The following is a 26,392-nucleotide window of genomic DNA, read 5'->3' as shown; positions in this document are numbered from 1 at the left end:
GAAATATGCTGCAAATGGAAGTCTGAGTGAGCACAAAAGCAAAAAGCGACTCCTCACTTGGCCTGGCAATATATGCGGTCCACTACACAAACAACTACTGCAACTTTCAGCATTATCTCCATTCACAGAGGATGTGGTCTTTTCTGAGTATCTTTTGGTTTCTGCTTGGTTTCATTGTCACTTCCTGTTCCTCTCCTCATTCAAGCAACAAAATGAGGCTTTGCAACTAAAACACGCTGACAGACACTATTAACATCTCAGCGAACACATCTTCTAGCTGCTGGGGCTATTTATCTCTCCTTCACACAGAGTCGTTATCATGTTACTGCATTGTTGTTGTGTCCCTGTCATTTTCTTTAGCTGATCCTCTTGATTTAGTGTCCTGAGTATTACAACTTGGGTCAGTGCATGTCTAGTTAGTTATCTCCATCACTTGCTACATTAAGCTGGCTTGCCTTTGTTTTTCTTGCTTCAGAGAAAAAAAAGTGTCTTTTTTTGCCCTCTCTCCCGCTTCCCCCTCATCCCCCCTCACCCTCCACTGTCCTGAAAACCAGACTTGTTTTGTAATTGCGCAGGCAACTGGCCAGAATTTGGTACTGTGGCATAAAAAAGAAAGCCTTACATTCATTTAGCCCCTTTCATGACCTCAGGACGTCCCAAAGCGCTTTACAGCCAATGAAGCACAGTTGTAATGTAGGAAATGCGGCAGCCAATTTGCGCACATCAAGGTCCCACAAACAGCAGTGAGATAATGACCTGATAATCTGTTTTTAGTGATGGTGCTTGAGGGATAAATATAGGCTGGGAAACTGGGGAGAACTCCCCTGCTTTTCTTCAAATCGTGCCACGGGATCTTTTACATCCATCTGAGAGAGCAGACAGGGCCTAGGTTTAACTTCTCATCTGAAAGATGGCACCTCTGACAGTGCAGCACTCCCTCAGCACTGCACTGGAGTGTCAGCTTAGATTTTGTGCTTAAGTCTCTGGAATGGGACTCAAACCCATGACCTTCTGACTCTAAGGCAAGGGTGCTACCACTGAGCCCCGGCTGACACCTATGAGTGAGTTTAGCCATTGAGTGCAAGTGGGATATTCTGGGGGAGGAGGCTGGGGAACCATCATGGCCAAGCCTACTTCTTTCTTCAGTTGACATCCACTTCTAGCTGGAGTTGCTGACGGTGATCAGAGATCAAACAGCGTGTCCCAATAGGTAGGTGGGGAGCTCCAGACTTTTCTATTGGTGTTTTTTTTCCATTCATTGGCCTCCCCACCAAGGGAAAGGTGGAGAAATCAGTGCCAGTTTATTCTTCTTTGCTGCTTGCCCCCTCCTCTTCCTCTCTTGTCACTTTCTTTCTCATCCCTTCCTTCCTCTCTCACCGCTCCCTTCTTCGTTTTTCTCTCTTCCCCACTTTCCTCTTGCCTGTCCTTTCTTGATTTCCCACTCCTTATTTCTTTTTCCCATCTCTTTTCTCTGTCACCCCTTTCCTTTCTTTTTGCACCCTTTCCTTCCTCTCTGCGATGAGACACCTCAATCCTGAGTGTTGCTTTGGTTTTAGTCAAGGGGAGCAAGATAGCAAACCTCTCACCCATTGACACCAGGTCATGGGCCCTCCCCGGCACACTTCTGCTGTGCGTTTCTCCTTGCCGCCGTCTAGATAGGCTTCAGTTAAATTATTACAACAAGAATCCTTCACTACCTCAACACCTCGCTGTATATTTCAAATGAACTGTGTGAAGAACTTGTTGTGACTGAAGTGCCTGCTGTCTGCCTGTGAAAGACATTTACAGGCTGCCTCTCTTAGCTGTTCAGCATTTTGTAGGATTTCTCTGTGTATATTTACACTGTAACATTTGTACCATCAGTACCTCTGAAGTGTATAATCAGTTAACCTTGCAATTTCACACAATATACTTCAGAAAGGAAATGTGTATATTCACATTTCATCACAGTCTTTTCTATGGAAATGTCATACTTCACACCAACTGAAGCATTCTGTGATGATAAAGATTAGAAGCCCGACCGTTTGGAATGATATTTAATTTTAACTTGCTATTTCGGGGGTTGGGGGGTGCGGGTTATGAAGTAAACCACTTACTTATCAATGGCATACAGCACTGAGCACAGGATGCAGGGCTGGTGCAGCACATGTGAACACTGTCAGCTGGAAACATGACTAAGTAGATGAAAAAAGACACAGTATCTGCCAGCCTGAACTCTGGCTGGGTTCCTGCTGGTTTCAGCTAAAGTGACATCATTTAGTGCAGATAACAAACGGGCACAAACAGGGACAACTTGCATTTAATGTCGAAAAATACCTTAAGGCACTTCACAGAGGTGTGAGGAAAAACAGACGCAGGTGAGGGTCTGTGTCCTGTGTGCGTGTGTCCTGAGTGTAAGTATAGGAGAGTCTCCTTGTCCTGTGTACGTGTGTCCTGAGTGTAAGTATAGGAGAGTCTCCTTGTCCTGTGTACGTGTGTCCTGAGTGTAAGTATAGGAGAGTCTCCTTGTCCTGTGTACGTGTGTCCTGAGTGTAAGTATAGGAGAGTCTCCTTGTCCTGTGTACGTGTGTCCTGAGGGTAAGTATAGGAGAGTCTCCTTGTCCTGTGTGCGTGTGTCCTATGTGTGCAGATCTTTGTCTGTATCCTGTGCGTATCTGTGGCCGAGTACCTGGGTCATGTATATGTGTGCACACGTGTGCTGGTCATTGTCTATGAGTCTGTGTGTGGCTTTACTGTGTTTGTCAGGGCTGTTTTTGTGTCAAGTCTATCAGTTGATTAGATCAATTTGCTGATGATTCCAATTGCTAATGGATTAATCGCTGTTAATGTACACTGAGCTCTGAAACCCGGGTGAATGAGGGTATTATAAATCCAGTTAAACCTCTTCCATTGATGTTGCCAAACACTAATGTCCTTTTTCTGAATTCCACTACCCTTCCACGTTAGATGTTGGATGTACAGCCCCACTTAAAACCTAACCAGCACGTAGCCATTACTATGCACAAAATAATCTATTTCAATTGGAACTGCAGATAAACGGATCACCAAAGGAAAATGATAGAGATAAAAAAGTTACAGAAATTCAGGAGGCAAAGATAGATTTTAATGTGGGCCTATAACGTGTTAACAGGGCCGGGTTAGTGAGGGGGGGAGGGGGTCGGGATTGGGGGGGGGAGTTGCCTTGTCTCCCACCTCTTTATTGTGGATTTGATATTAGGCCTAATTCTCTGTTACAGAGGGGGCGGAAAGCTGGAAGTTTCGGATGAGCCGGCCTTTATACAGCCCACCTGATTTTCCTCTCCGTTGGGCTGATCTGAAACCACCAGCTTTTATAACTTACTGACAAATGGAATGGCAATGCACAGGATCCCAGGGTATATTTAAAGGGGTATTTTACAAAAATAAATATGATTTTAAATTGTATATTTGGATGCACAATCGTATATATGGAATTACATGGAATGTACAGCACTGAAACAGGTCATTCAGCCCAACTGGTCTATGCCAGTGTTTATTCTCTACCCGAGCCTCCTCCCACCACTCTTCATCTAACCCTATCAGCATATCCTTCTATTCCTTTCTCCCTCATGTACTTATCTAGCTTCCCCTTAAATGCAACTATGTTAGCCACCTCAACTACTCCTTGTGGTGGTGAGTTCCACATTCTAACCACTCTCTGGGTAAAGAAGTTTCTCCCGAATTAGATATGGTGTTTATTTGCTAACGTTGAAGGGGTAACATGATTGTTATAATTCCCTCCTCCCCCTCTAATTTCCTCTCCTCTTCTCCCGCTGGGGCCCACAGATGCTGGACATTCCCCAGTACCTCACTCACGTCACCATTCTTCATGTGTGAGTCTGGACGGTGAGCCTCAGCACGTGTGTGTGTGTGTGTGTGTATGTGTGTTGGGGAGTGGGAGGAGGGCTTATCACAGCCTGATCCTGTCCTCACCCCCTGCCCCCGAAACTCTCCAGCAGGAGTCAAAAGAATAGAGCTGAGAAGCGAGGCTGATTTCCGCCCCCCTCCCCCAACACGAACCACGGGGGCACTGAGGCCTCGTGCTCATCCCCGATTTTCTTCGCTCCACCATTGGAGGCCGTGCCTTCAGCTGCATAGGCCCTACGCTCTGGAATTCCCTCCCCTAAACCTCTCTACCTCTCTCTCCTCCTTTAAGATGCTCCTTAAAACCTACCTCTTTGACCAAGGTTTTGGTCACCTGTCCTAATATCTCCTTATGTGGCTCGGTGTCAAATTTTGTTTGATAATCGCTCCCGTGAAGCACCTTGGGACGTTTTACTATGTTAAAGGCACCATATAAATCCGAGTTGTTGTTGTTGTTGTTGTTACGCCACAACTGCTCCCCAACTAAGATCCACTGACTCAGCACAGACCAGGCATCGATATGTTTCAATTCTGATCGTTTTAACAGAGGTTTGTGTGTCATGGAAGGGGGGGGGGGGGAAATGAGCATTTCAGAAGCATTGGTTGTCAGTGACAGCTGTGGATTTTCCAATGTGAGTATTAATCATTCTTAATACATTGACGATACCGCTGATTGTTAATGTTGCTGCTCAGAGCTGGAGACGGACGGAAGAATGGAGAGCGCTGTATTTAATAAGCGGCCTGCAGAGACTGCGCGATGGTTAGCAGGGGTCAGCAGGGGTCAGCGAAGCTCCGGGGAGCGTGTCAGTTCATCGCTGACTTTTTGACTTACTACAGAAATGATAAATGATGACAAGCGCAGTCGGGGGTGGGAAGGAGGGGAGGAGGGGTCAGAGGCCGCTATGCAAATGCACTGCTGTCACCACAGTGGTGGCTGTGCCTAATGAGATCGACTCGTGTAATTAGCTTTATGCGGGTCTCCTGTAGCCTCTTCAGATGGGACCTATAACAGGAGCAGCCTGCAGATTGGAAAATTAGGGTGGGGGGGTGGGGTGGAGATATGCTGAACATATTGAAATCTTACTGGGGTGTGAAAGCATAAGCTCCCTGTGTAAAGCTCCACCTTGTAGGGTCACCATGCAAGTAAGAGAGGAATTCCTGATTCCAAAGCTGCTGCTGGTTTTAATGGGATTCACTGGTGACCCCTTGACATTCCCCCACGCAGTAGGAAGTTTTATGTTTCTCTGAATAAGCATGGGGATCTTCAGCTGCTTTCTGGCGCCTGCTGTCAGTGCCTTGGCAGGCTCGACACTGCTCAGTAAATCCTGTCTTGGTGGATAGTTAACCAGATGGCTGTATGGGCAGGGACACATTGGGGTACATTTTCCAGCCGGCGCTGTTAGCCTCCACTCGCTAAACTGTTCTGGCGCACTTGTTTAACATTGGCATTAACCTGAAAGATTAAGAAAATATGCTTTAGTTTTTAAAAATTATTTCCCCCCCGCCTCTCCTCTCTTGAAGCTGCTGGTCCTTTTTAGTGTGCCGCTCTGTCAACAGTCACTGGCACCCCTCTCATACCTCACCTCTTCGTTTGTGAGCCTTGGCAGTGACTATTCCACAATAGGGGGCATCATAGCAAAGCCCAATCCTGCCCTCACCCAATCAGGAGCCAAATATGTGTGTGGAGGGAGGGGGGGGAGGGGGGGGGGGGGAGGGAGGGGGTTTGTATGATATAAAATTGGCATCGCAATGTCGCTGCGCAGATGCTTCCCCCGGCAGCGAGTCCAGCCGTGGTTATCGGAGAATGTTTCTAGCTTTTGCCCCAGAAGTGCACTTGCCCAAAATGTCCTCATTGAGTCGATAGCGCCCTTTATAATAAGCCGGTATTGCCTCGGCTCTTGTCCACACAGTCCTGTTCACAAGATCAGAGCAGCGATTAATCTACATGACACTTGTTATGAACACGGGGGGCCATAGTCTGAGAATTATCACTGGCAGAATGAAAAGGGGAAGTTGGGAGAAATGTTTCTATGCAGTAGGTTATTGGAAGATGGAACTCTATACCACAAGTGGCTACTGAGACAGAGACTATAAGGTCATTTCACATGGATTGGATAAGTATTTGAAAAGGAAAAATATAAAGGATACGAGAAAGAGCAGGAAGTTGTATCACAGTGGACAGCTCCAGTTGAAGAGCTAGCACTGGCACAGATGCGATGGGCTGAATGGCTGTAGTTTCCGACAGTGCAGCACAGCTTTCATATGTGGCTCCCTAGGGCTGTATCTTTGAGTGGAATAAACAGAGACACTGTAACCTTCCATCAAGCCACACTGACTGCTGCAAGTGACCCACAATATTTATTAAATGTTTATTAAACTGACTTTTTTTGTTGCTCATTAAAAGAACAAGTGAGGGCCTACCCAGAGTGTATAAGAACATAAGTAATAGGAGCAGGAGTAGGCCATATGGCCCCTCGAGCCTGCTCCGCCATTCAGTATGATCATGGCTGATCTTCGACCTCAACTCCACTTTCCCGCCCGATCCCCATATCCCTTGCTTCCCTTAGATTCCAAAAATCTATTGACCTCAGCCTTGAATATACTCAACGACTGAGCATCCACAGCCCTCTGGGGTAGAGAATTCCAAAGATTCACATCCCTCTGAGTGAAGAAATTCCTCTTCATCTCAGTCCTAAATGGCTGATCCCTTATCCTGAAACTGTGCCCCCTAGTTCTAGACTCTCCAGCCGGGGGAGGCAGTCTCTCAGCATCTACCCAGTCAAGCCCTCTCAGAATCTTGTATGTTTCACTGAGATCACCTCTCATTCTTCTAAACTCCAGAGAGTATAGGCCCATTCTACACAATCTCTCCTCATAGGACAACCCTCTCATCCCAGGAATCAATCTAGTGAAATCTTCTTTGCACCGCCTCTAAGGCAAGTATATCCTTCCTTAGGTAAGAAGATCAAAATCGTATTCAGTACTCCAGGTGTGGTCTCACTAAGGCCCTATACAATTGGTAGGGTAGTGGTTCTGGTTGTGGGCTAGTAAACCCAGAGGCTACGAGTTCAAATCCTATCATTGTAAGCCATGATAGTTGAACTTAATAAATCTGGTAATTTGTGGGGTGGTACCATGAAAGTTGACCATAAAAACCCAACTGGTTCAATACATGCCCTTCAGGGAAAGGCGCCTGCTACCCCTCTCTGATCTGGCCTACATGTGACTCCAGTCCCACATGATGTAGTTAATTCTTAATGCCCTCCAGGCCACTAGGGATGGGCAATAAATATTGCTTTGCTGGTGTGGCCCACATCTCAAGAACAAATCAAAAAAAAACTTGTCCCCATTCATATCACATGAGAGCTCAATTTTGTGAGGTTGAATCTCACTGCTAAACGTATTCACAAAGAATCCCTTTATGTGTTGTTTTAACGTGGTTGTTTACCTGTTTGAACGGAAGGAATTAAATCCTTCCCCCGCCCCCAGCCCAGCCATACCGTTCTCTGACCTCAAATGTCAACCTACTTACAAGCTTCTGCCCGGGCTGCCCCCAACAACGAGGACATGCATGACAGCAGCCTCTGATAACTTGTCCTCTTAACTTTGTGTGTGTGTGGTTCTTTTCCTGCTCCTATAACAGCTCAGCTTACAACAACAACTTGCATTTATATAGCGCCTTTAACGGAGTAAAACGTCTCAAGGCATTTCACAGGCGTGTAATCAGACTAAATTTGATACCGAGCCACATAAGGAGATATTAGGACAGGTGACAGTCAAAGAGGTAGGTTTTAAGGAGCGTCTTAAAGGAGGAGAGAGAGGCAGAGTGGTTTAGGGAGGGAATTCCAGAGCTTGGAGCCTAAGCAGATGAAGGCACGGTCGCCAATGGTGGGGTGAAGGAAATCAGGGATGCGCAAGTGGCCAGGATTGGAGGAACGCAGAATTCTTGGAGGGTTGTAGGACTGGAGGAGGTTACAGAGATATGGAAGAATTTGAAAACAAGGATGACTATTTTAAAATTGAGGCGTTGGTGGACCAGGAGCCAATGTAGGTCAGCGAGCACAGGGGTGGTGGGTGAACGGGACTTGTGTGAGTTAGGATTCAGGCAGCAGCTTCGATCATGCATTTAAAATTGTAGACACAAAAAACCCTGGATTCTACCATTTCTCCCCGTACACTTTGGTGCATCAACCTACCGTGCCATGGAAATGCTCACTCTTTGCGCTCAGCAGGCCTCCTGCATCTTTGAAATCTCTCTCTTTCAGGCTGCTCATTCAAAAACATATGAATCTTTCTTCTTCCTTCCCCAGAATACACTAGCAATGCTCTGCATACCATCCTAGGTCAGAATCATGTGATTATCAGCACTCTGGCTTGTGATTTGCAAGAATGGAACACAGGATGACTTGTATAAACAAAACAGAGCAACTGTGGTCATTTCTTCATGCGTGTGCAGAGCCCAGTTCAGTTGAGTTAAAGTATCGGAACGAAGGGAGAACCTGTTATTACACAAAATAGTAGTATTGCCCCTGGTACCATGGTGACGGCCATAGCGACGGTTGGAACAGGGTGGTACGTTCACCCCCGTTTCTCCCCGGGGGGGGGCCTCAAAATAACCCCCCTTAAGTGTCAGCAGGTTGTTACACTGTGGGGGGTTTCACAGCCAAACCTGAACCTGCATTCACTCAACATCCAGCCATGTGCACTTACACCTTGGGTCACTGGATAAGCGATCAGAAGTGGCAAAACCCTGGCTGATGTTTTGTTCCCCTGTCTCCTTTCTGAGACACTTGAGGTCAGTCGTGGCATCCCAATAGCCTCCCTGGTTGAGATTAGCTAACTGAGCACAAACCAGGGATGGGGGTAGGAGTGGGGGGCGGGGGGTGGTGGGAGGGGGATGGCGTCTGTTGAGATTCTAAGCAATGCAACCTTTAACAGGCTATCGCCAGTTACTAACACTGGAAAAAAAAGCCCCAACGAAGCATCAAATAAGACTTGTACACAAGTTCAGCATGTAGAGTACAGTGATTAATTGATGTGTGGGTACGACTAGACTGTCTCATATTTATGCAACGCTGTGTATAATTAATCAAAATATGAATGACAGAAACTCATGACTAAGCGGTTGGACCCATCAGGTCAATTGACTCACCAAAGACATAAAAGCAAAGCCCACTGACAATCAGGACCAACTCCTTCGACGTTTCCATATATTTTGCCTTCGCAATGAATCTGTTTTTAAAATATTTCCTTTTGATTGAACGCCCATGCATGACTTCGACTAATGCAGGTTGCTATTGTTCTGGGTTTTTGCACATCACTCAGTGTCGTGCGAATATTTTCACAGATTTTGAGCTTCCAAAAGCTGGGGTCAACCAGAGTTTTGTTTTCCAGGGCAACCCGACTTTTTATTTTTTATACGTGAGAAACAGGGAGAGGGGGTGTGTTTGTGTCTGGTTTCAGAATGAGTAGACGAAAGTGGTTGAAAGCACTCTGCACCTTTACTTATGGGATCATTCTTCACAACTAATATACTTTACATCTTCAGAAATGCCAAAACAATCCCGCTCCCCTGCCAATGGCCTTGTGGGTAAAGGCACTGCCCAGTGTCCGACTAAGAGAGACTGTTATCTCATCTCAGTCACTGACACCAACTGCACTGAGCTGTAATGTAGTCTAGTGGAGAGAAAGAAAGACTTGCATTTATATGGAGCCCTTCACCATCTCAGGAAGTCCTAAAGTGCTTTACAGCCAATGAAGTACAGTCATTATTGTTATGTGGGGAAACGCAGCAGCCAATTTGCGCACAGCAAGGTCCCACAAACAGCAATGAACTGAATGACCAGTTAACCTGTTTTCGGTATTGGTCGAGGGATAAATATTGGCCAGGACAGCAGGCGAACTCTCCTGCTGTTCCTCAAATAATGCCATGGAGTCTTTTACATCCACCTGAGAGAGCCTTGGTTTAACATCTCATCTGAGCAGCACATCACTCCCTCAATACTGTACTAAAGTGCCAGCCAACATTATTTGTGCTCAAGTCTCTGGAGTGGGACTATGAACTCACGACCTTCATGACTCAAAGGCATAAGTGCTACCAACTGAACCACGGCTGACACGATGTGAAAAAAAACTCTTAATGCATCTCCTGATCCCTCCTGCCCCACTCCTCATTTTCTCCTCTCCTGAAGGTGCTAACCCCTTGCTGAGGCACGATTCAAAAGTTGACAGCACACTTCCCAATTACTAAGACAGTAGGGGCGCTACGTTCAGCCTCCGCACAGAAGAGGCAAAAGGCACTGGGCTAGAGAGCGGAAAATAGGCCACGAGCATTTTCCACTCCTGAACACTGTCCAGTGCCCAGTGCTGGGAAGTTCTTGTTTGTGGACTAGGGATGGAAGCAGGATCGGGCTAGGCCATGATCAAAAGACCTGATCACAGTCACTGTCATGTATGAAGGGTTAGCCACTTGGGCCTGGCAGTGGAAGCCTGCCAGTGATTTTGGAAGCTCACCCCAGCAAAAATTGGCACCTTCAGGAGAAGAGGGAGTTGGGAGGAGGGATGAGGAGTTAGTTGCGCCCAGTAATCCCTCTCATATTGTCCACATTATAGGCTTTAGTGGACATGCTGCTCGCCTGTACATTAGTCAACTTGCTCTTTGAATTAAGGAGACAATATTCCTTTGTTAGTCTAGAGCAGCTGGATTTTTAAAAAAAAACATCAAAAATTATTTAAATCTAAACATATTTTTCTTTTTATTCTGGCCTTGTCAGAAGTACTGTGCCACAGATCCAGCTGCCTTCTCACTCAGGGACCACAAATGATTACACTGTAACGTTCAGACTGATTTTCTTTTTCCTTTTTTTTAATATATATATATAAAGGCTAGATGAGACGTTCCCAAAGGCATTTTAACCTGTTGAATGTTCAACATCCTTTGCAGCTGTCAACATATGTTTGCCATCAAATTGCATCTACAAGGAAAAAATGTGCCGGAAATTTCTAACGGTAAATATTATGAAGTGGAATTGGAAAAGCATCCAGGCTTGTCTCAGCTGTCTTAATTCACACAGTCCATCCGCATTCATAAAAAGAGAAGACCGGTTATCATTTCAAGTGTAGACCTCGCATAAGAACTGGGAAAAATAGTGAGACATTTCTGTTTCTTTCAGTGTAACTCAGCTTTAGCTGTCAGCCGCGGCTCAGTGGGTATCACATCTCGCCTCTGAGTCAGAAGGTGGTGGGTTCAAGCCCCACTCCAGAGATTCGGGCACACAATCTAAGCGGGCACTTGAGTGCAGTACTGAGGGAGTGCTGCATTGTCAGAGAGTGCCCTCTTTAGGATGAGATGTTAAACCGAGGCCCCTGTCTACCCTCTCAGGTGGACATAAAAGGTCCCACAGCACTATTTGAGAGAGGAATGATTGCGGTGTCCTGGCCAATATTCAACCAACATCTCTAAAACAGAGTATCTGATTATTTATCTCATGCACAAATTATCTGCCACTACAGCAGTGACTACACTTCAAAAGTCATTCATTGGCTGCAAAGTGCCTTGGGCATCCTGAGTTGCTATGTAAATGCATCTTCATCTTCTTTGTTTTTTATGACAGAAAGTCTATACCTGAGACATCTTCACTCTATCAGGGGCCTGACTGACTTGCACTGCCCTCCTAGCATTTTCTGGTTTTATTTCAGTTTTTTTTTTCTTTTTACCTCAAGGCTTTGACCTTCATGTCTTTCCGTGGCCGGGAGGTTTATTGAACTTATTGAAAAGGTTTTTGGTTTTTAAAATGGATCTGAAACTTAGATCACAGAGGAGACCGTGAATATTGTTCAGTCTGGTTCTGCTTTCAACTCGTGACCTTTGCCCCATCCAGACTTTCACGTGCCGTGGGCAGGTGGACTCGAAGGAAAGCTCCCCAGTACTAGGTCAAAAATTGGGTGTAGTTGCATATAAATGATGTCTCTACTCATTCTGAAGGAGGAGGAGTGGTGCATTTTCTTTAATTTTGTAAACAAGTCAGAATAAAAGAGGAATAACGTGCGGTTGTGTGCTGGGGTATGTCGGCCAGAAAACATGGCAACCCCAGCCTCTGACAAGCAGCAGTGTCTATGTTCCCATTAGTACTGATGGTGACGAAGGAGGCACCTGCAGAAACCACCTCTTTTGGTGGGTCTTCGACCTCCAGAAGAAGCAGTGCCGCCACGCCTATACGCAGCTACCATCAAACTCAAGGGATGCCATCACTAATGTGGTAAAGTAAATGCCCCATATTGGACTGCTGCAGACACTTTTGATTTCTATCATTTAACTTGACCTGCTGCCGACCGTCGTGCAAGTTGACACGTTTCCACGGCTACACGGCACAGGACAGCAGGAAAAAAACCAGACCTCTCGAAACATCTAATGTCTCTGCCTGACTCTGATCTGCTTCAAAAGGTCCCACTCCGACAGGAAACCATTGTTTTCATCCGTGGCTGTGCCTGCATCTACTGACAGCTCCTGAATCGAGATGGTGGGTCCACTGTATTGGGTCAAAAAAGGTGCTGGATGTGGGAAGGAAATAATATCTGCTTTCTGCATTTGCTTAAACAAATAGTAACGGTGATGAGAGGGACCCTGTTCATTTGTAGTTGAAATCTGTTTTAATCGGCAAGCAAACGGCATTAGGGGCTCACCAAAAGCTAAGGTTAGACGCAGCTATCAGTTCAGAGATCTGAAAATGCAACGATCTTGGTGAGGTTTTTGCAATAACCAAGCTCAGGTGTGGCAATCTGTCCAGCCATTCAGGGACCCACGCCCTACTCAAACCACATTACAAGAGATTAGCTGCATACTTGCTACTGAACTGTTAAGGACTGCACATATACCCAGTCACTACACTATGAAGGACTGCACATATACCCAGTCACTACACTATGAAGGACTGCACATATACCCAGTCACTACATTATGAAGGACTGCACATATACCCAGTCACTACATTATGAAGGACTGCACATATACCCAGTCACTACACTATGAAGGACTGCACATATACCCAGTCACTACATTATGAAGGACTGCACATATACCTAGTCACTACACTATGAAGGACTGCACATAGACCCAGTCACTACATTATGAAGGACTGCACATATACCCAGTCACTACATTATGAAGGACTGTAAATATACCCAGTCACTACACTATGAAGGACTGCACATATACCCAGTCACTACATTATGAAGGGCTGCACATATACCCAGTCACTACATTATGAAGGACTGCACATATACTCAGTCACTACATTATGAAGGACTGCACATATACCCAGTCACTACGTTATGAAGGACTGTAAATATACCCAGTCACTACACTATGAAGGACTGCACATATACCCAGTCACTACATTATGAAGGACTGCAAATATACCCAGTCACTACACTATGAAGGACTGCACATATACCCAGTCACTACACTATGAAGGACTGCACATATACCCAGTCACTACATTATGAAGGACTGCACATATACCCAGTCACTACATTATGAAGGACTGCACATATACCCAGTCACTACATTATGAAGGACTGCACATATACCCAGTCACTACACTATGAAGGACTGCACATATACCCAGTCACTACATTATGAAGGACTGCACATATACCCAGTCACTACACTATGAAGGACTGCACATATACCCAGTCACTACATTATGAAGGACTGCACATATACCCAGTCACTACACTATGAAGGACTGCACATATACCCAGTCACTATGTTATGAAGGACTGTAAATATACCCAGTCACTACACTATGAAAGACTGCACATAGACCCAGTCACTACACTATGAAGGACTGCACATATACCCAGTCACTACATTATGAAGGACTGCACATATACCCAGTCACTACATTATGAAGGACTGCACATATACCCAGTCACTATGTTATGAAGGACTGTAAATATACCCAGTCACTACATTATGAAGGACTGCACATATACCCAGTCACTATGTTATGAAGGACTGTAAATATACCCAGTCACTACACTATGAAAGACTGCACATAGACCCAGTCACTACACTATGAAGGACTGCACATATACCCAGTCACTACATTATGAAGGACTGCACATATACCCAGTCACTACATTATGAAGGACTGCACATATACCCAGTCACTACATTATGAAGGACTGCACATATACCCAGTCACTACATTATGAAGGACTGCACATATACCCAGACACTACACTATGAAGGACTGCAAATATACCCAGTCACTACATTATGAAGGACTGCACATATACCCAGTCACTACATTATGAAGGACTGCACATATACCTAGTCGCTACGGTATGAAGGACAGTACATATACCCAGTCGCTACACACGCAGTGTAACTCTGTCACCCCCTCCCGAACTAAACTGTTTCTCTCCTGAACATGGTGATTTTTGCTGGAGTGCAGGTCCCTGGGGACTGGCGGCCCTCCTGAGTGGCCACTCTTAGCCTCTGTGTGTTAGCAAGATGTTTCACCATGGAAGGACTTCCTAGCCTTGCCCAAGATCCACTTTCCACGTACATTTTCCGGGAGTGGTCAGGAACGGGCTGATATATTTTCTCCTTCTGTAGCCCGGGGACTGAGACCGATGGTCGCATTCCCGACTGCCAGCTGGCTGAGATCAACTAGCCCCTCACAGACCAGGGATCTCATTTGTAGCGCACACGCACAGTGCATTTACACACTGAGCTACTGGACAGCACCCCTTTCATTATTTTATCCTCTTTAAAGCACAGGCTTTTGCTGCTGTTGCATTGGTGAATGGCAGTGGTGAAAAACCCCACTCCCTTGCACATTGATTGGCGTGTGCTTATAGCTGCATTCAGCAGGTCTCCTCCCACTCTGCGTATATTTATTGAACGGTTATAAGAATACGTGACTTTGTCCAAAATTGATGCAACTTCTGAGAACCCTGAGTCAAAATGTTTGCATTGCTGATGATTTGCTATTAGAAAATTGCCTGGCATTGTGGAAAAATTGCTGCCTAATTGTTGCACAGCAGCATTTTCAAAACCCTGCTCCTGAAACCAGACCTAATCATTTTGCGCTTTATTCCGAATTATCTTTGAACACCCTTCCCCCAGGAAAGCTTATTAAAAGCATTTGCTTATGTCTGGCTCAAAGGGTCTAACTGCTAATGAAATTTATATTTGAGAGACGAGGGTGATGTTTTACATGCGTCATTCTCTTGTAACTGTCAGGAGAGCTTGTTGAGAGAAATGCAAGATTCTTGATTTTTTTTTTGTTAATGTCGAGGCTCCTGGTCTCCACTTAGTCTGACTCACTTTAAATTAATGGAGTGCTTTGATCAGTCTGCTGATGGCCTCCTTTGGGAGGAGCTAGGATCTTGCATCAGTTTGATTCTTCACTTCATCTTGCTTCATCCTCAGTACTCCAAAGAATTGTTCTTTTTTTTTCCTCCCATAATTTTACATGACATTAAATGGAAAGTTTTAAGCTCCCTGCATGAGGTTGCCTGGTAAATGCACGACCAATGTGGAATTTGGACGTACATCCCAGAAATCTCCCAAGTTAAAAATGAAAGACTTGCATTTATAAAGCGACTTTCACAACCTCAGGACGTCCCAAAGCGCTTAACAACCAATGAAGCTCTTTTGAAGAGTAGTCACTGTTGCAATGTAGGAAATGCGGCAGCTAATTTGCACACAGCAAGATCCCACAAACAGCAATGAATTAAATGACCAGATAATCTGTTTTAGTGATGTTGGTTGAGGGATAAATATTGGCCAGGACACCAGGGAGAACTCTCCTGCTCTTCTTCGAAATAGTGCCATGGGATCTTTTACATACACCTGAGAGGGCAGACAGGGCCTCAATTTAACGTTTCATCCAAAAGATGGCACTTCCAACAGTGCAGCACTCCCTGGAGTGTCAGTGTAGATTTTTGTGCTCAAGTCTCTAGAGTGGGACTAAAGGATTCAGAGGCAAGAGTGCTACCCATTGAGCCATGACTGACTCCATGTTAGATTCCCAACCTGTGCTGAGTTAGCTGATCAAAGACAGCAAGACAGTTAAGAGTGCTATAATTGGCTTCAGCACCCATGGGCTCGGGAGGGGGAAATATATCAGACAGTCTCATCTCCCGTCCCCCCTCCCCCCTCCCCCCCCCCCCCCACCCACTCCTTTTTGCTGTCTAGTGACCTCCTGCTGGAATGGGCATCAGGTGAAGACAGGATTGGTCTTGGCTGTTATAGGTCCCACAGTATAATAGCCTGCCGCCCCTCACTTTGTAGTCTCAAGCATGAAGAATGGCCCCTTCGGCGAGGTGCTTAAAGGCTGCCAGTGCCCATAGAATTGTAACCCAGCGAGTGTAGGCACCTTCAGTGGAGGTGGGAGGGAAATTGGAGTCCAAGCAAAAAAAAAGGATGGTGTTTTTATTTAATTGTCTGTAAAGGATGTTGTTTAAAATTGGTGAGCAGGAAGTAGCTGTTGCAGTGGGTTAGATGCTGACCTCTCACCTCTAGGGCCTGGGATCACATCCAGCCCAGACAAATGGGTTGAAGGTCTCTTCTGTCTGCGAGGGTCCTGTGCGAAATGAGTTCAGAGAATCTCAATCCCAGATCCTAGTGGGCTTGGCCACGATTTGGCAGTGTTATTCAGACAGGCCTAAAGATGGCTGGTGCGGAAAACACCAAAAGATAAAGGCACCACACTGGTGCTGTAGGGGGGTGCTCTTCTGCGGCAGATTCTTGTTGCAGAATGGATGGAGTTTTTACTCTACTACATCTTGTTGTACTATATTTGACCTGAGTTTGCTCAATACTGACACTGGGTGCCTGAAATGGGAAGTGTTCTATTCCTGGCACTAAATGTCCCTCATCTTGATAAGCACAATTTTTAAAAAAAACATGTGGATCCCTTAGTCGATTTGAACCCATACCCCAGAGATAAAACATCAAGTCGTCTTCCATGGGCTTTGTGAATGGGGTCGGAGGCCGTTCTCAGGAGGGGGGTTGATTCCTGTGAAGAGTTCAGTTTACCAAGAACCGACTTCCCCGTTTCCGAAAATGTTCTTATCAGGACTTCCTCCGTCCCTATGTTACTAACTGATCCCAGAACGCTCTGACTCGAACAGCAGGCTTGTTCACCAACAGTCTGTGCATTGGGACTGAAACTGCTTGCAGGAAGCAAAGCTCACTCCTATCAGGAATGACGGGAGAAAACGGAGGAAGTGAACTTCTATAAAACAGCTCCAGCTAGCACTGACATTGCTTTTTTTTTTGGTTGCTAGTTTCCTCCCTCTTTTTCTCCCAATGACGTTGACTTCTGCTTGGGTTATAGTTGTAGTCACCCTGCAGTACCTCACCCAAGTGGCCATTCTTCCCGTGGGACTATCGGCAGCCTATTTAACTGTGGGAGCTTCACAGCTCAACCAAAGTTATCCTCAGCCGGTGTTCACACTCACTAACAGGGGTCTGGATAGCGATCAGGAGCACTGGCTGATCTTCCCTTCAGTAGCCCAAGCACGTAAGTCTCCCGCTCCGTTTTAACTCTTCCGTTGGGTGGGGGGAGTTAAAATTCCCCACCTTTATTTCAGAAGAGCGGACTGCTGGCTATAAAGTATTGTTATTTTTTTTGTTGCGCTTTATTACAAGGTTTTGATTGATTTTGTAGACGTGTACATCTCGAACTCGATCCAACACAAACCAGGGTGAAACACCAAAGGGAAAAAGACAAGGACAGTTTGCAAATAAGACAGTTACTGTCCCCATAAAATACTAGCTTCATTCGTTATTGAGTGAGCAGAGTTCTTGAGAAAATGTCAGCCGTGGCTCAGTGACAGTACTCTCGCCTCTGAGTCAGACGATTGTAGGTTCAAGCCCTGCGCCAGAGACTTGAGCACAGGGCTGACACTCCAGCACAGTACTGAAGGAGTGCTACATTGTTGGAACGTGTCGTCTTTCAGATGAGACAGGAAACAGAGGCCCCACCATGTGAGTCACCTCCCCCACCCACCTTGAATGTAAAGTCGACCCATACATTTTAATTCTCAACATTTTAAAAATTAATTCCAAAAATAGACAACTCACACCTTCGAAGTCAGTGCTGGAGGGATTGGAGCGTTTTACCATTTTGTTGCACCCAATATTGACAACATGCACTTCCAGGTCAGGTGTCACTGGGGACAGGTGCAGGGCGCCACTCTGCCGATACTCTCCTCTATTATGTGCCTTAATCCCACCCTCAGAAGTGCCCCCACCAACTGCACCAGTTTAGCATTTCCACTTGCTTCACCAGTCATCGTTATGCCTTAACTGGGGCTGAGAGCTGAATTATGGAGAGTTTTGTGCTGTGGAACTTGTGCCCATTAGGAACTGGGTTGAGACTGTCTGAACTTAATTTCATTTTAGGACCTTTACGACCAACAAATAATATGAGACTTTGATGAATTTAAGTTCGGGTTTCAGAACTGAAACGCACTGTGGTATCCAGAGAGAGAGAGAGACTCAACCACTGGATGAAAGCACAGCATTCCTTTCACAGTATGTGACACTATGGTCAGTTGACCTCTGCTTGTGCCACATTTAATCCTCTTGTATCTATTGCTGCACAATGAAATTGAAACCCTCGTTTGGTGCAGTTATCTGTTTGATATGTTTTTAAGGCATTGTAAGCAAGGCCAGTGCTAAGGGCCCACAAGTATTCGGCTTCAACGGAAATATGCAAAAAGTACAGCTTTGTGACCGAATACATCTTTGTCATTGTACTCTCTCAATGTTATTTACATAGAATCTTTCTTAAATTGACAGGATTCGACAGAAACACACCCTGACACTTTCTTATTAACAGCAGCTGGCGTTCACAGTTATATGACCATCCCTTATCGCTTCCTCTCAACCCGTTTTTCTCACTTTTATTTGTTTTTGCACATGCAGTGGTTAGTAGCATTTGTTAGCGAAATGAGGGCAAGTGGCAGCAGCAACACCATGGAGCCTGGCAGTTCTACAGGTCCCACTCTGCCTCCCCGTCCTAACGCATCGATGGGCCTTCTAATGTGTACATCTCACTGGCTGCGAATGATTCTTTTCTTACTGTTTGTCAGTTGTTTCTTTCTGACTGCATCCATTCTTGTCAGTGCTCCTGTTGCACACCAGCAATATTTTTTACGTACCATGTCCGATTGTGAGTGCAAGGTTAAAGGTCAAACATCTAAGTAAAGGGATTTAGGGGTTACGGGGAGCGGGCAGGAAATTGGACATGAATTTAGATTTGAGGTTAGGATCAGATCAGTCATGATCTTATTGAATGGCGGAGCAGGCTCGAGGGGCCGATTGGCCTACTCCTGCTCCTATTTCTTATGTTCTTATCTTCCACGTGGTTTTTTTTTAAGACTTGCTGTGCCAAGCTCCGTCATTTAGTTTTCATTTAAATTTCTCTGGTCTCCAAACAGATCTTTCTGTTGAATAGCTTTTATATTCAGACCACGCTCTATTAATGGCTGCGTCGCAGTGTTTTAAAATCAAATAGCAGATGTGGTGGATTTTACAGTCATAGCTATCAGGACAACTGTAAACAATTTTACAACACCAAGTTATAGTCCAACAATTTTATTTTAAAATCCACAAGCTTTCGGAGGCTTCCTCCTTCCTCAGGTGAATGTGGAAATGAAATCCTCGAACCTATCGCATTTATAAATCACAGAACAATGCCTGGTGATTACAGATAGTCTTTTCAACTGCCAGGACAACGACACAGGAGGTCAGATAGCCTGCACCCTCGGCCCTAGAGCGGTGGGGCTTATGATTCTCCACTTGACATGATTCAGATCAGTAATTCGTCACTTGTTGGGAAGCACCTAGGTGAGACCAGGCACCGCTCCCCGGGGGGGGGGTCACTTCTCCCTCACACACCTTCTAATGGCTGTTCTCAGTTGGCAGATGGCTGGAAGCTGATCATCGGCTTCTCTGTTGACCAACAATGGCACTTGGGGTGAGGAGCCCCAATCAGTAGCGCGGGAGAGGGCAAGAGGCTGCCCAAGAAAGAGAAGAGGGACAGCCTTACCAACACCAAACAAAAACTCGTTCAGTAAATATGATTGCGTTTTTGTTTTAAATACAAAATACTGTGTCTTTGTGGGCAGGTTTTGTGAGACTGTTGAGATTAACCAGAGTAATTGTGAGCTATGGTCAGAAGCTGTGAGACAAAGGATGGTTACAATCGAATCTGCAGCGACAACGTATTAAATTTGCTATGTATCTCGCACGCTCTTTATTTGGGCATCACCATTCTGTGACACGTAGTCATGCCTGCAGCCGCACACTGCTACCACGAGATGGAGCTCCAGAAGCAGCTGATCCTGATATCCTTCCCTACAGCACGTCTGATGCACTGAGGGAAATTCACTCTGTCCTGATTCTCTGTGGTGCCGCACAGGAGATCCACTAATATTATTATGTATGTTAAAAGAAACCAGACCGGCTGTGTGGTGGGGGGTCAGTGTTGTAGCCAAGGTTGAGAGGTTTAGCCAAGAGCTGTCATTCTCCCCGTGCCAATGATGGGATATATTCTCTTGACCGCGCACTGTTTCCATATCAACACTTAATGCGCTTGTAGCAAATCCCTCTCTCAGGCTTTTTTTTTTAATGTGGCTGCTAATCCATTTATTCCACCCCACTGACTTCTGCTGAAAAAATGTGAGTGTTAGGTGAGAACCGGATCAGGGTCGATTGTGATGCCCCTCACAGTCAAATAGCCTGCGGTTGCACACTGCCTCGGATTAATGGACAGAACCTCATACAACCCCTTCACCCAAATTCCTGATATGCAGTCCCATCACACGAAGCTGAGTGCTGAATTGTAAGATTTAATTCTGAGTGTTTATCCACTAAATGTCGCCCAAAGTAATTTCTAGGCTTGTCTCTTCTGTCGGTACTGGTTCAGTCTTCCCGCCACCCCAGTGACAGTGCTAAAAGAAAGACTTGCATTTATACAACACCTTTCACAACATCAGGACGTCCCAAAGCACTTTACAGCCAATGAAATACTTTTTAAGCGTAGTCACTGTTGTAATGTAGGTAACACGGCAGCCAATTTGTGCTCAGCAAGGTCCCACAAACAGAAATGTGATAATGATCAGATAATCTGTTTTAGTGATGCACGTTGAGTGATAAATATTGGCCAGGACACCAGGGAGAACTCCCCTGCTCTTCTTTAAAATAGTGCCATTGTATCCTTTTACGTCCACCTAGGAGGGCAGACGGGGCCTCGGTTTATCATCTCATCCGAGAGATAGCACCTCTGACAGTGCAGCACTCCTTCGGTACGGCACTGGAGTTTCCGCCTAGATTTTTGTGCTGGGGTGGGCCTTGAACTCACGACTTTCTGACTCAGAGGTGAGAGTGCTACCCACGGCTGACAATGATTTGGGTTTTGTCTTTGATCCATTTCATTTTTTTTGTCGGTCTTCTCTCCTCCTCTCCTGAAGGTCTAATTCCTGCCGGGGAATGAGGGGTCATTCCACGATCTGGCCATCTCAGTCAGTGGGCTCCTCTCGTAGGGAAATTGCTATTTTGACTCTCCAACCATTATTAATCCACGTCTACAGGTGCTGCACCCAAGTGGCCATTCTTCCGGTGTGATCCCAGCTGGTGTGTGACCGCAGGTTATTTGACTGCGAGTGGCATTACAGTCACCCAGATCCTGCTTACACACATTGTTCAGCAGATGTCACTGGATAGCAATCAGGAGCAGGAACCCTCCATTTAAAGCGTCCTGAAGCCAAGTCTTAACACCATGACCAGCTGAGATCAGTTAACTCAGCACAGACGTGGGATCAAACTTGGGACCTACTGATCTGTATGGCTCAGTCCGAAACCAGCTGAGGCATTAATCACTCAATTCTCGAGGGATCCTCAATCCACTTTAAAGCAGTTTTCTCTGAAGAATACCATAAAAACCAGTGTTTAAACTCCTCTCCTTTATATAGTTAACCTTTAACCAGACACATAGTCAATGCCTTGTTTTTAAAGCACATAAAAACTTTCCGAGGGTGTAGATTCTGGAGCAGATTTTACAGTACGTAGTAGGGATGTTGATGCTTGTAGCTCTCCTGTTTTAAGGATCTAATGAAATGGAGTTGAACATGGCTTGAACGATTCTCTATAAATTTATGAAGCCGAAATGAAAATCGTAGAAAAGTGTGGAGTCACTTAACAATTTCTCATTTTTATCAAGTTTCATTATCTTTCTAAATAATTAATTTGATAAAATTCACCTTCCTGGCACGATTTGCTTTGAAGTGATTCCGTTTAAAATGGCAGAGACTGTGGATTCTGTACCCGGATCCCGTCAGCATCTGCTGTTCACCCCAGTTGATGTGACTCAGGTCACCGTCGGCAGCAGTGGAGAGGGAGAGACTGCACCAGTCCTGCCCATGGTATATAAAACACGCATCATCTGGCAGTTGACAAGTGAAGGTCCTCGAACGGAAACACATTGGGAAAGTGCTCCTCTTTCTCCCTCCGAGATCAGCTCTTCTCACCTCTGCCCCTACCCACGCGCAAGTTTTTTTCAATGAACATATATAATATAATGCAGCCCAGTGGCTTTAAATAAACTGGGTGATTGTCACAATTGTTTAAGTCCAAGAATGCTATCTGAGAACTCAAGTGTGTTCATTAGAGATGTCAATAATATAGAACAGGTTTTATACTGTATGTCTGTTAAACTTTACATTGCAGTTTTCGGGCTGAATTTGTTTTTTAAAAAACACCCTTTGCGTAGAATTGTCAGCGGGCTGGCACGCTTTTGAAAGAGAAAGTGTCACTGAAGGCCTCACTTCTGATGCCTTTGACTTTCTGCCAAGGCAGACCAATAAGAAGAAAGGAGGGGGGCACGGTCTCTTTTAAGTGGAAAGCTGGTGCACATATTTCAGATGTAAAAAGTTAATTGAGCTTCCTGTAAATTTGCCAAGTGAGGGATTTAGAAGCACTGTTGTTGTCACAGTGATTTCGCCATCATTTGCACGGTTAGTTATCCATCTGCTCTCCCCCACCTCCCTCCCTGGTCCCATTGGACGCAGTATTGCACTTGTCTGGATCGCTTTCTGCAGTCAGGTGTGATTGCGCCCAACAGCCGTCCAATAACACAGATGGCCCGGCTTTGAGCTTTGATGTTACTTTTAACTTCCTGAATTATTAATCAGCTTGTTTGAGTTGCCTGGATATCCTCAGCCTCACCTTTAGCGTTTCCTTGGTGTCCGACTGCTGCTAATGTGCAAAGTGTTTTACGATACTGTGCAGCCGCGTAACTAGTAAGGTTTAGGAATTCTGATGGGCGTGAAAGTACAGTATTGGATACGAAACCAGAGATGGGACTTGTGCATTCTCACGATGATGGAATCCTTATTTTCTTAAGCAGCAACAAATGTAGCAGGTGGAAGGACAAAGCCCGTCGATCCCAACCTTGGTTGATAACGGGTTCATGGTTCAAGTAGCAGGCGTGGTCCTGTCTACATATAAATATAATTTCCAATAATTTTATTGATGCGGATTGAGATTTTGCTGTCCCAATTTCCTCCCCAACACATCTATAGTGCTGTCATGCATGCAATGCCCTCCCTAACCCAGCCATGGGACCATAATGTACATGTCATCCTTCCTGACCTGCCCTTGGGACTGTAATGCATCACCCTCCCTGACCCAGCCATTGAATTGTAATGCATGCATGACCCTTCCTGGCCTGCCCATGGGATTGTAATGTTCTTCCTGTAAGCTTGTAATGGAATTACTGCCCTTCCTGACTCACCCATGGTGTTGTGATGAATGCATTGTTCTTTCTGACCCAACACATGGGACTACGATGCACGCACCCTTGTCTGGCCCAGATGTGGTACTGTAATACATACATCACCCTTCTTGACCCACCCATGGGATTGTAATGCACTCATTCTTCCTGACCCATCTGTAATGTAAACAATTTTACAACACCAAGTTATAGTCCAACGATTTTATTTTTAATCCCACAAGCTTTCGGGGGCTTTCCCCTTCCTCAGGCGGTGTGGAAATGACAGTTTTGAATTGTGGGATTAAAAATAAAATCGTTGGACTATAACTTGGTGTTGTAAAATTGTTTACAATTGTTAACCCCAGTCCATCACCGGCATCTCCACATCATCTGTAATGTGTTTCAGCTGGCTGTTGATGTGGTATAAACTCCAGTATTCACTGCATATGACAATTTAGATAAATTGAAATATTTGGGTTGATCTATATTTGGTGTGGATTTTTTTTGAGGATGCTGTAATAGAACAGTTTATGGAGCACGGTAAGAATAAACAGACACAACTGGTGTTACTTGTTTCAACTGAGCTCCAGGAATGTGTTTAATTTAAAAGAACTTCAGTTGCAAGGAACTGTTTTCTATAGCCCTTGAATGCCTCTAGGCAGTTCATTGTACAAATAACAACAGCAACTTACATTTACAATGCACCTTTAACGTAGAAAAATGTTCCAAGCCTCATCACAGAGACATAAAGAACAAAATGGGCACTGACCCAAAGAAAGAGATATTAGGAGGGATAACGAAAGGCTTGGTCAAAGAGGTGGGTCTTAAAGAGTTGGAGATGGAGAGGCAGAGGAGTTTAGGCAGTTAATTGCGACATAACACCAACTTTCATTTATATAGCGCCTTTAGCATAATAAAACATCCCAAGGCGCTTCACAGGAACGTTATCAAACAAAATTTGACACCGAATCACATAAGGAGATATTAGGATAGGAGCTTGGTCAAAGAGGTAGGTTTTAAGGAGCATCCAAAAGAGGAGAGAGGCGGAGTGGTTTAGGGAGGGAATTCCAGAGCTCAGGGCCTAGGCAGTTGAAGGCACGGCCGCCAATGGTGGAGCAATGAAAATCGAGGATGTGAAAGAGGCCAGAATTGGACGTGCGCAGAGATCTTGGAGGGTTGTAGAGCTGGAGGAGGTTACAGAGATAGGGAGGGGAGAGGCCATGGAGGGATTTGAAAACAAGGATGAGAATTTTAAAATTGAGATCTTGCCGGACCAGGAGCCAATGTTGGTCAGCGAGCACAGGGGTAATGGGTGAACAGGACTTGGTGTGAGTCAGGATACGGACAGCAGGGTTTTTTTTAATGAGCTCAAGTTTACAGAGGGTGGAAGATAGGAGGCCGGCCAGGAGAGCATTGGAACAGTCAAGTCTAGAGGTAACAAAGGCATGGATGAGAATTTCAACAGTAGATGAGCTGAAGCGGGGCGGAGACTGGCGATGTTATGGAGGTGGAAGTAGGCAGTCTTGGTGATGGAGCAGATATGTGGTCGGAAGCTCATCTTAGGGTCAAATAGGACGCCACGGTTGCGAATGGCCTGGTTCAGCCTCAGACAGTGGCCAGGGAGAGGGATGGAGTCGGTGGCTAAGGAATGGAGTTTGTGGCAGGGACCGAAGACAATGGCCTAGAGCACAGATGTCAAAGGCACAGCCACTGATGGAGGTGGAAAGAGATGGTTCCCAAGAGACCGGAGTCGGACGAATGGAAAGCTTGGGTGAGGAGGTCCTAAAGCTGGAGGAGGTTATAAAGATAAGGAGGGTCGAGACCATGGAGGGATTCAAACGGAAGGATGAGAATTTTAATTTTGAGGCATGGGGGACTGGTAGCCATCAAGGACAGGAGTGGTGGGCGAGCAAGACGTGGAGTGGGATAGGATACAGGCAACAGAGTTTTGGATGAGCTGAAGTTTATGGAGGGCAGAGGATGGGAGGCCGGCCAGGCGAGCGTTGAAAAAATCAAGTCTGAAGGTGACAAAGGCATGATTGAGGGTTTCAGCAGTAAATGGGCTGAGCCAGGGACCAAGCTAGGCAATGTGATGAAATGGATACGGGGTCAGAAGCTCAGCTCGGGATCCAGTGTAGGACACCAAATTTGCAAACAGTCTGCTTTTCCTGATTTTTTGTCAATTAATGCATTGAATTTTTGAATTAAATTAAGACCAGCTAAATTTGTCAGTGAAAGTTCCTAACACTTGGCCCTTAGACTTCACTCCTGACCAGGCTTAAGCTTTAGCTATTTTATTATACTGTTCCTGGCTTTTGTACAGTAGGATTTCATAGAATTACATTGAAAGTACATCACAGAAACAAGCCATTCGGCCCAACAGGTCGAGCCAGTGTTTACGCTCCACACGAGCCTCCTCCCACCCCTCTTCATCTAACCCTAAATTTGAAATTTTGGTAGGAAGAGATTGAATGGACTGAAGCTTCATCTGAACCTACCTTGTGAAAAATACCACAGGCCAAAATCCTTCAATGTACCCCTTGTGAGGTGAGTGCTTTTTAGTTCCCTTTACAACCTGAGACGAGGCCAATTTGGCCAAAGTGCGTTATCTGGGTGAAAGTGTTAAGGGTCTGAAGACCTAAATGCTGTTGTGGCCTGTAGCCAACTCTATTAAGGGAATAAAAAGCTTTCTCTTCCAAAATTCCCTGAAT

The 26,392-nt window shown here is 45.4% G+C and overlaps 1 protein-coding gene across 5 annotated transcripts in view; it reads left to right on the top strand.

The window, feature by feature from the left end:
* gse1b (Gse1 coiled-coil protein b) overlaps positions 1-26,392 on the top strand; it is a 544,566-nt gene that overhangs the window by 389,725 nt on the left and 128,449 nt on the right. The window contains exon 1 of one of the 5 annotated variants that reach the window (XM_067998138.1): positions 2,250-2,357. The exons of the other annotated variants lie outside the window; for them this stretch is intronic. The gene's annotated coding sequence lies outside the window, so the exon portion shown is untranslated. Of the gene's footprint in view, positions 1-2,249; positions 2,358-26,392 lie in introns of those variants that run through there. 5 annotated transcript variants of the gene reach the window in all.

Source organism: Heptranchias perlo, chromosome 16 (genome assembly GCF_035084215.1).
Source record: "Heptranchias perlo isolate sHepPer1 chromosome 16, sHepPer1.hap1, whole genome shotgun sequence".
Taxonomy (NCBI): Eukaryota; Metazoa; Chordata; class Chondrichthyes; order Hexanchiformes; family Hexanchidae; genus Heptranchias; species Heptranchias perlo.
This window is presented reverse-complemented; position numbering and strand designations above follow the sequence as displayed.